Here is an 11334-nt window from a genome sequence, read left to right as displayed (position 1 = left end):
TTCTTTGTGTTGGTACACAAAACTTAATAGCCTATAGATTTATCTCATTCCATCGTATAATGGTGAATTATGCACATGTTACTATCACTTCTTTTCTTCTCCCATCTACTCTGCCACTGGCTACCGTTCACCACCATCAAAGACAATTTCAGGCAACGAAACCAGCTCCGGTGAATTTGCAACCTTTGCGTAACTTCGCTCTCCCCCTCTTAAATGGGGTAAGAACAACATCGATCATTCGCAACCGACTCTCCCTCCCCCTTAAACCGCCACCACTGCACGAAGCCGAGCACGACAACACCGACAACTCCGTCCACAAGCCGTGGAACCTCCGCCTTCGCAAACCGCACTCCTCCCCAAGGCCGCCATTGAAATCGGCACCGGACCTTCTTCGCCCACACCACAGCACTAGCAACAACAATGACAACAACAACCCTGCACGGAAGTGTCAGCTCCGCGGACATGCAGTGCACGGATAAAGAGGAGGAAATTCTGGATCACTCCCCATGAAGACATCTTCGTGTTTTTTTATTTTGAATTTTTTGAGAGTAAACTCATCCGTTTGTTGTTGATTCTTGCAGCAGCGGTGAAGAGAATTAAGGAAGGTCTTGTATTGAAGGTATAGAAGTGTAGAATTTTATAAAGAGAGAAAGGAAATGGTTGCGGAACATGGTTGGTGATAGCTGGGGAGAATAAGAGAAGTGGTAGTAAAGTTGGGAGGGTGCATCATAATACAATGAAATAAGCCCGATCTAAATGGCATTATTTTTTTGCACCGTACACAAGAAAATCAAACACTATTTGTTTCTCCACCATAGCAGCCTGTGCGCCCCAAATACAATCTAGCTCCTTTGGAAATATCAATTGAAAAGTTAGAGTTTATTTTTATTTTTACTTTCTAGTATATATATATATATAGCGTTGAGTCCTTGATTAAGTAATAATTTTATTTTTCTTTCATGATACTTTATTTTAATCCTGATAAATTAATGAATTTCTTTTTCCTAATAGATTTTGTTCATTATGTATTAGTTACGTTAAAAATTATTAGGAATAAAAAATAAAATTTAATATTTTATCAGAAACTAAAATAAAATATTAAAAATCAAAAATAAAATTTATTAAGAATCAATAATATATTTTATCCTTTAAAAAGATAAGTCAATTTGTTTGATGCTAAGAGTTTAATTCAAAGGATGAAGGCTCACACAATCCTTATTCCTTGAATACTAATGTCTATTTTTTCAAATTATTTAATCCATCTTTTGAATTATATAATCTGAGAAAACCAAAAAAGTTTTCAACTTGTATCTGTCTGGATAAATGACACAGACAAAACGGGAGATCATAACAGAAACTACACTCAAATATAAAATAAGAAATAGATAAAAAAAATAGAAAAAATAATAAATTAACCGAAACTATTTAACTAATTATTTGGATAGTGGAAATGAATGTGTTTTAATAAATATATAATCTCAACCACCGAATATAATTTTAATAAATTTTATTTGATAATAATAAAATGAATGTAAATTTTTTACTCACGTAAATTTATTTATCTATATTTTTATATGTTTTATTTATTTATATGTATGTCGGATAGAGGGTGTCACATTCACCCACACCACTATCAAAGGAGATACATTCATGTACCATATATAATTTGAGTCAAATATACTTTTAATAAGTTTTATTTGATAATAATAAAATGAATGTGAATTTTTTACTCACATAAATTTATTTATTTATATTTTTATATGTTTTACTTATTTACATATATGTCGGATAGAAAGTGTCATAGTCATCCACACCACTGTCAAGGGAGATACATTCATGTACCATATACCCAAGTATCCTCGTGTTGAAGTTCAAGGACTGAAGAAACCCACTTCAAATGTTTTTTCTTCTCAAACTAATCTCTCCCCGTCTCGTATAGAGTGACTGGGAGATAACCTGTCCAATGAAGGCGAGTTTCTCAAGTAGAATAATAACAGTAAGAACCAAATAAGTAACATTTTGAAGTTGTCCACCATCTTGCTTATAAAGCAATGACTTTTCAAATGTTACTCCCTCCAAATTGAAATATAAGCAAAAGTAAATAATTAAATAAATCACACCCATAAAAAAATTAGTTAAAATTATTTAATTTTATAATTTCAATAAAAAAAGTTAATTCACTTTCTAAAAAATCATCTACATTAATTGCATACGACAAAAGATGAGAAAGTTGTTGGAAATAAAATTCCAACTAAATGAAAGGTATTTTAGAGATACTATCATTAAATAATAGAGTTGGTGAAAATTTACTTATATTTTAGTTGAAGACATTAATATTATTTTTTTTTGTTTATATTTCAGTATGGAAGGAGTAACTTTTAGTAACTCAAGACAAGTTGCTAGTTTTTCTGGCCTCTACAAGACTACAACTAGTGATAAGTTACCCGAAAATGAAAGTTCGGTTGGGATAACAATGACTATAACTGAATTACCAAGAATGCTAAAATCTTGGTTTTTTTTTTCACCGAGAGAAATGCGCTTTAGAATATTGATTATTAGAGAAAATTAAGAGTTAAGATTTTAAATAACTTCAATGTTTGATATACATTGACTTATTTTTATAATGATTTTCATTTTTCATTTTTTAATTAATGATTGTAAATTTTTACTTAGACTTCATTATTTTGTTCATTTTATTTGTGATCCCTCGTAAATTAACAAATTTTATTTTTGGTCCCTTTAAAAATACTTGATAAGGACTAACAATAAATAAACAAAATTTATTAATTTATCATAGACTAAAATAATATCAAGGATCAAGAATAATTTTTTGTTAATGCAAGTAAAATAATTATTTGGGACTAAAAAAATTTACTAATTTATCAAAAAGACGCAAAACATATTTTAGTGTATAAAGATTAATTGTTATAAACCAAATCTTGTTCTTCAAAAAACAAAAGGAAAAAAAATTAAGATAGATGAACCGGTAAATCACTTTGAAATAAGATGTAGCAGGAAGCTAGCCAAACCAAATAACAAAATAAAAGACATAAAATTGTATAAAATTATATTTTACTACTAGAAAACACGCTTTCTACATCGGTCGAAATGAATATTCTATATCGATGCTTAACCGATGTAGAATGTAATGTGGTTGAAAGTAAAAAATTTCAACAACGGTCACCAATTGCCTGATGTAGAATTCCACTTGTCTTTTACATCGGTACCTACGTCAACACTGATGTAGTAAGGTGCGCTTTCTACAATGGGTCCAACGTCACCACTGATGTTTAACCTGCATAATAATCAATAAGTTAATAATAATGAATAAATAAAATTATATAAAATTAAATAAAGTAATATAAATTATCTAAAACCTAACAATGAATACTAAAAATTATGTATATTAGTAATAATTAGTAAATATAATAAAATAATATTAAATTAACTAAAAGCTAACCATGAGTAATAAAAATTATCTAAAATAATCAATAAATATAATTAATTAATATTAAATTAACTATAAGCTAACAATGAGTAATAAAAATTATCTATATTACTAATTATAAAAAAATATAGTACAATAATATTAAATTTAGTAAAAACTAACAATAAGTAATAAAAATTATGTATCTCACATGATGATCAATTTCAAGAAGTGAAGACATTTGTTCTGTCAGTTTATCAAGATAACCGAACACTATTCTTTTCTTACTTTTCTCAATGGTATTCATAGTAGAAAGTCTAGATAGATCTTGTTCAAATTATACCTTGAATTATTAAGTATTTCCTATTAGATCGAACACTAGAATTTTAAAAAACAGATTTCAATAACAAAAAAGAAAACTTGACTTGCTTCAATATTCTATCAAGTGAAATGAGAGATGCTAATCGTGCATCCTCAGCAGCAAAAGGATTTTGAATAGGCTAACCACCATTTTCCAATGTCAGCAAAGCTACATCACTTCTCATTTGTTGTAAAATCTGAAAATAATAAGAAATCAATGTCAGGACATGATAAATAGACATTCATCTCAGAAAAAAATAAACCATCTGCTTCCTTCTTTAATTTCTATTCAAAATTTAATCTACCATTAACATTGCAAATGTACAAGTCTGACAATTTGCCAGAACATTCATTTAACACTGAAGGCTAATGTTACTGGAAAATTGTCCCTCCTTTAGTTGCCTATTTTGTTGCTCAGTATGAACTATAGTAATCAATTTTAACAAATTGAAGCCCAAGACTACATAACTGCACTTTAAATCCTTTGAGTTCAGCCGTCATAACTGGTGTTGTATAGTATATACAACAAATCAGGAGTAGATTTTCCATTTATATCTTCTTCCTAATTACACAAACATGGTTCTCTAGAAGTGCTGAATAAGATGGGGCAAACAGATGTAGAATCAACAAAATTATAAAAAGCAATTTTACAATATTTTTATGGTACTTTAACTTCCTCTTATCAAAGCAATTTCCAAGTATCATGAGAAAATATTTCAAAAAATAAAAAAAGCATAACAATAACACGCTAAAATGTTATATTAAAAATTGTTGTGTTTCTTATAATTTACTGGCATTGTTTAAAAATTGCGTTTCATGACCATCAGCATTGGATGTTCAGAACACCTGACATGTGTGCAATGCATCATGATTCATCTACTGATCTCAATGTGGTTGGAAGCAAACTAAAGAACATTTTGGAGGTATATACAACTCTCTATTCTGTTTGGATTAAGATTTTCCAACAAGGCTTACATAAGTTAGTATTGATTTGGACTACATGCAGTAGCAACAAGCAAAAGCAACCCCAACTCGTATTATTTAGGATACCACATATATATATGCATTTGCCTATATAGAGGGAGGAACCTTCAGCTTTCAAAGCCATCCTACATCTTCCACTGCCTTAATTGCTTCTACTTATCAAAATCAAAATTGTGTCCCACTTCCAATCACATTCTCACACACAAGAGGGAAAAAATGTAACTAGCACTTGTCCCTAAAATCTTTAGTGCAAGTTAAAACAGTGTAACCTAAATTTCTAAATAATAAAATTTTAGAATGACAAGTTCCTGTAGCAATGTGCAGAACAAACCAATGTTAGCAGCCAACAATTATACTTTTAAAAATCAAAATCATTTTTAAAAAAAAAATAGAAAATTGTACCTGAACTGAAGTGAGAATGTTGAGCTTCAGGTCAAGCTTTTCCAACTACACGAAAGTGCCCAACCACGTTATCTGGGTAAGTTACAAAGTAAAAAAAAAAGTAAGTATTTTGGTTGATAACAAGTGTAAAGGGGAACAAAAATCAAAAGGGTATTTCACTAAACCTCACATCGTAAAGAACTTGTTGAGTCAGGTCAAGAGTGGTCATAGAATTGAAGTTGCTTCTGCGGCGAAGGGTGTCTTCAAGACATCATTGGAGCTCAGCCAGAAGAGTTGAATAGAGTGCACTCACGACATGGCAAATGGTATGAATGGCGAAGGAGAGTGGCGGGGCTGCTAGGGCGCGAGAGCGTATGTTTCTGAAATGAGGTGACGAAAGTGGAAGGGTGCGAATGCAAACATGTACGAAACAAAAACCACGTGTGCGGCACGTGCACTCATTAAATATACAAAGACGATTCTCGGTACAAGAATGACTTTGTATGTTCATTGCTTAGGTTACAACGATAGGTTTTTCATCAAACCTCGTCATTGTCTTTATCTTAATGACGATCATGCCACCGCCTAACTTACAAAGACGTTCCTTTAGCCCCGATGTAGAATCATCGATGTAAAAAACTGTTTTTTTAGTGGTGTTTAAACATGTGAAACTGTTGGGAGTTGAGATTTTTCTGCTATCATATTAAAATATTTAAATAGCTATGCAGATTTATTGATTGCAAGTAAGTTTGCTTAAAGATTGCTTATGTTTAGAAGAAAAAAAACTTGTAGTTGCTTGCTAATTATGCCTATTTTAGATTAGCTTGAAGTTGCTGTTTATTTCAGCCAATTAGGGACTTGCTAGTTTAGTTCTAGATTTTTTCTATTGTTGTAACAGTTTAAAGTGTGCAAAATCTTTGTTACAAATCTGAAATATATTAGATCAGTTTTTGCTCATCTCTTCTTCTTCCTTATACAGTTATATTTTTTTTGTATTATGTTTAGTTTCTATTTTTCTAAGATGATATGAGAGCTTCATTGATCTTTAAGACTGATCTTGAAGGGTCTGTGAGGGAATGAAAATAAGAGTTAGGGTGGAAGAGGAAAACCCAAAAATAGAGTGTGAGAAAGCCCATACAATAAAACCTTCAAAAACAAAAAATGGCTTTCAGCAATAGTTCTTTACCTCCACCTCCTATACAATTTGCATGTTAAAACTTTCACTAGTGAGCTACGAAAATGATGACGACTTATCTTAGAGCACAAAGTTTGTGGGATACAGTGAAAAATGAAAGTAACCCACCTGTTAAATTACATAATGGATGATGATGCAAAACTTACAAATGCACATGACATGAATGGTGATTCAAAACGGGCAACATAAGCAAAAAGGGATGGGATGAGTCATTGTATGTGCCAGCTCAGTAGGTTCATAACAAACTTTCCATCCATTCCATCACCTCTCTCTTCAATTTCTCTACATTTCTAACAACCTCAATGATGGGCAGGCGGGTTGCAAGCTGTCATACACATCCAATTGCATTTTCTTTCTTACTATATATATAGGATCTCTTAGCTCATGTAATTTGAGAGATTGAGAAATAATAAAATTCTCCACGTTGATCCATTACTATGCCTTTCTTTTTATTTCTATTTCAATCGTTCATAATTCTTAAGATGGTATCAGAGAGCGTCTAGCTCTCTGCTTGCGCAAACCTTGATGGTGAGAGGTGGGGGTTCCAACAACAACAACAATGGTGGAGGTCCTATAGATCCTTCACAAGATCCCTCTAGTCCATATTATGTCCATGCGGGAGATGGACCTTCGTCTGTCATGGTCACTTCTTTGCTTAATGGGACAAACTACCATGTGTGGGCTCGATCCATGAGGCGCGCCTTGAGTGCTAAGAACAAATTTAATTTTGTTGATGGGAGTATACCAATTCCCGAAACTCTGGATCCAAGTTATAAAGCTTGGAGTTGTTGCAACATGATTATTCATTCATGGATTATTAACTCAGTAGCTGAATCCATTGGCTAGAGCATCGTGTTTTTGGAAAATGCTGTTGATGTATGGAATGATTTGAAGGAGAGATTCTCCCAAGGAGACCTTATCAGAATTTCTGAACTTCAACAAGAAAATTTATGGCTTAAGGCAAGGTTCCTCTTCTGTCACTGAATTTTACTCTGAATTAAACATGCTTTGGGAAGAACTTAAAACATATATGCCTATCCCATGCTGCTCTTGTCATGTTAATTGTAACTGTGCTGCAATGAGGAATGTAAGACATTTCCACACACTTAATCATGCCATAAGGTTTTTAACCGATTTTAATGAGAATTTTTCAGTAGTCAAATCCCAGATTTTACTAATGGATCCACTTCCTAGCATGAATAGAATGAATCTTCTCTATGGTCATTCAACATGAAAGGCAAGGAAATTTTGTTGTTGGTGATGACTCAAAGGTTTTCATAAATACTGTTGACTATAAGAGGCCACAAGGAAGAGGTAAAGGCTTTATGCAAAACTCTGGATCAAAGAAAGTGTGTACATACTGTGGAAAGACAAGTCACACAATGGATCAGAGACTTGTTATAGAAAACATGGATTTCCTCCTCATTTTCAGAAAGGGAATTCCTCAGTAGCAAACATTGCTTGCAATGATACTACAAATTTGAAGGAAGATCTCTCGGCTAATGGAGACATACACATTGCTCCTCCCAGCTTCACTCATGAGCAATATGAGAAGATACTCAATCTGATTCAAGGTTCTGGCATTAATCAACAATTTACTACTACAGCTAACCAGGTTAATACAACAACTCAGTTTGGTCATTCACCATCTGAAAAACACAAATCAGGTAAAATTAATATCTCTTCTTCCTTTAATAGCTTTTCTCTTGGCTCTTGGATCATAGATTCAGGTGCTAGTGATCATATATATGCTTCACTTAAAAATTTCTATACCTTTAATGAAGTTAAACCAATTAGCATAAGGTTACCTAATGGTCAGTTCTCCATTGCAAAACATGTTGGTACTGTCAGATTTTCCCCTGATTTCTCTATCACAGATGTTTTGTATGTACCTAACTTTTCTTTAAATCTGATATCAGTGTCAAAGTTGTCTTCTGTGCTAAATTGTGTTGTCTCATTTAATGATTTGATATGTCTTATTCAGGACTAGAAATCACAGAGGACGATTGGTTCTGCTGAAAAGTTTGAATGGCTATATCATTTAGTACTTGATGACAAGCATGCCTTTTGTTCCATTATCCAAACAGTCGAGACACAAATTCTGCCCGAAGATGCCTTATGGCACTTTAGACTTGGCCACTTGTCTATTTCTAGAATGATTTCCATGAATTCAAAATTTCCTTTTATTGTTGTTGATCCAAAGGCAGTCTGTGATGTATGCCATTATGCTAGACATAAGAAGTTGCCATATAATATTAGTTTAAACAAAGCTACTTCTCCTTATGAATTGCTTCACTTTGATATTTGGGGGCCTATATCTATACACTCTATTCATGGTCATTCATATTTTTTAACTATTGTAGATGACTTTAGCCGTTTTACATGGGTTAGTTTACTAAAATCTAAAGTAGAAGTGAGGCAACATGTACAAAACTTTATTGAGTTGATTGAAAATCAACATAATGCAAGAATTAAGATCATAAGGACTAATAATGGTCCTGAATTCATTATGCCACAATATTATGCCTCAAAAGGCATAGTGCATCAAACAAGTTGTGTGGAATCCCTGCAACAAAATGGAAGAGTTAAAAGGAAACATCAACATGTTCTCAATGTAGGGAGGGCACTCCTTTTTCAATCAAAACTGCCAAAACAATTCTGGTCCTATGCCATTCTTCATGCTACTTACATAATAAATACAATACCTAGTACTCTCCTTAAAAATAAATCACCTTACCTTTTATTATACAATCATGCACCTAACTTACATGATTTAAAGGTTTTTGGTTCCTTATGCTATGCATCCACACTACAATCACACAGAACAAAACTTGCACCTAGAGCTAGGAAATGTATCTTTCTCGGTTATAAACATGGTGTAAAAGGGGTTGTCTTGTTCGATCTCAGTAATAGGGAAATCTTTATTTCTAGAAATGTCACTCATTATGAACTTATTCTACCATATATGCCTTCCTCACCCTTATCTACCTGGACCTATCATTCTACACCATCAATCCAACACCAAAATGATGTTCCATTACTTAGTCTGCACCTATCATTCCTCCAACTCACACTGAACCTGCAGAGCCTGGAATCTCTGACTCTGTACCTTTCCTGACCCCTATTGCTCCAAACATGACAGAAATAGCTACTAAACATACAAGAAAATCACAGAGGCAAAGACTTTCACCAAAACATCTTAGTGACTATGTGTGTAGCCTTTCAAGCAGTTCAGCAGATGCAATTGCCTCAGGTATTTCCTATATTATCTCATCTTTCCATTCTTTTTCAAACTTGTCACCCACACATCATGCTTATTCACTGTCAATCACACACACTTCAGAACCACACATATACCAGGAAGCCAGCAAGCATGAATGCTAGAATAATGCCATGAAGTTTGAATGGGATGCTCTTGAAAAGAATGGGACATGGATAATAATGGATCTGCCAGAGGATGTAAGTCCAATTGGCAACAAGTGGGTTTATAAAGTGAAATACAAAGCATATGGATCCATAGAAAGATATAAAGCTAGGCTGGTGGCCAATGGTTACAATCAAGTGGAAGGTCTAGACTTCTTTGATACATTTTCACCAGTGCCTAAACTCACCACAGTCAGGACCCTGCTGGCTCTAGCTTCTGTTTATCGTTGCCATTTACATCAACTGGATGTAAACAATGCCTTCTTACAATCAAGTGGAAGGTCTAGACTTCTTTGATACATTTTCACCAATGCCTTACTTACATGAGGATGGCTACATGGTTGTTCCACAAGGTGTCAAATGTTCCAAACCCAATCAAGTTTGCAAACTGCTCAAGTCTTTGTATGGCCTCAAACAAGCAAGCAAAAAGTGGTATGAAAAGCTCACCTCATTATTGATCAGCCAAGGTTATCAGCAATCCAATGCAGATCATTCCTTGTTCACATTCCAGAATGGCAAAAACTTCATTGCTCTCCTCATTTATGTAGATGATGTGATTCTAGCAGGCAATTCCATTGCTGAATTCACTAGAATAAAGAACATTATGGACTCCAATTTCAAAATCAAAGACCTTGGTACATTGAAATACTTCCTTGGGCTGGAAGTAGCATATTCCAAGCTAGGAATCTCAGTCTGTCAGAGAAAGTATTGTTTGGATTTGTTGCATGAATCTGGTCTACTCAGGTCTAAGCCTGCCAAAACACCACTTGATCATTCCATTAAACTGTACCAAGATGAAGGGAAGCCATATGAAGATGTTGCATCTTATAGAAGTCTGATTGGAAAGCTCCTTTACCTGAACACCTTTAGACCTGACATCACTTTTGCTACTCAATAGCTCAGTCAATTCCTAAGTAAGCCTACTATGACATATTACACTGCAGCTTGCAGAGTAGTTCGATACCTTAAAAACAATCCTGGTCGGGGCTTGTTCTTTCCAAGGAAATCTGAAATTCAGCTCCTAGGTTTCTCTGATGCAGATTGGGTTGGTTGCCTTGATTCTAGAAGGTCCATTTCGGGATATTGCTTCTTCTTAGGTTCCTCTTTAATTTCTTGGAGAGCCAAGTAGCAGCAAACAGTTTCTAGATCTTCTTCTGAAGCCGAGTACAGGGTACTTTCTACCGCTACATGTGAGCTATAATGGTTACTATACCTTTTACATGATCTATGCACCACTTGCTGGAGAACACCAGTCCTATATTGTGATAACCAAAGTGCTTTATACATAGCTGCTAACCCAGTTTTTCATGAAAGGACTAAGCATTTGGAGATAGATTGCCACTTTGTTTGAAACAAGCTTCAAGAGGGTGTACACCACTTATTGCCAATTTCATCCAAAGAGCAACTGGCTGACTTCTTTACAAAAGCCTTGTCTCCTCCAGCTTTCATTCCTTTCATTTCCAAGTTGAGCATGATGATATTTACCATGCTCCAGCTTGCGAGGGGATGTTAAATTACATAATGGATGATGATGCAAAACTTACAAATGCACATGACATGAATG

Source organism: Glycine soja, chromosome 6 (assembly GCF_004193775.1).
Source record: "Glycine soja cultivar W05 chromosome 6, ASM419377v2, whole genome shotgun sequence".
In the NCBI taxonomy this organism is placed as follows: Eukaryota; Viridiplantae; Streptophyta; class Magnoliopsida; order Fabales; family Fabaceae; genus Glycine; species Glycine soja.
This window is presented reverse-complemented; position numbering follows the sequence as displayed.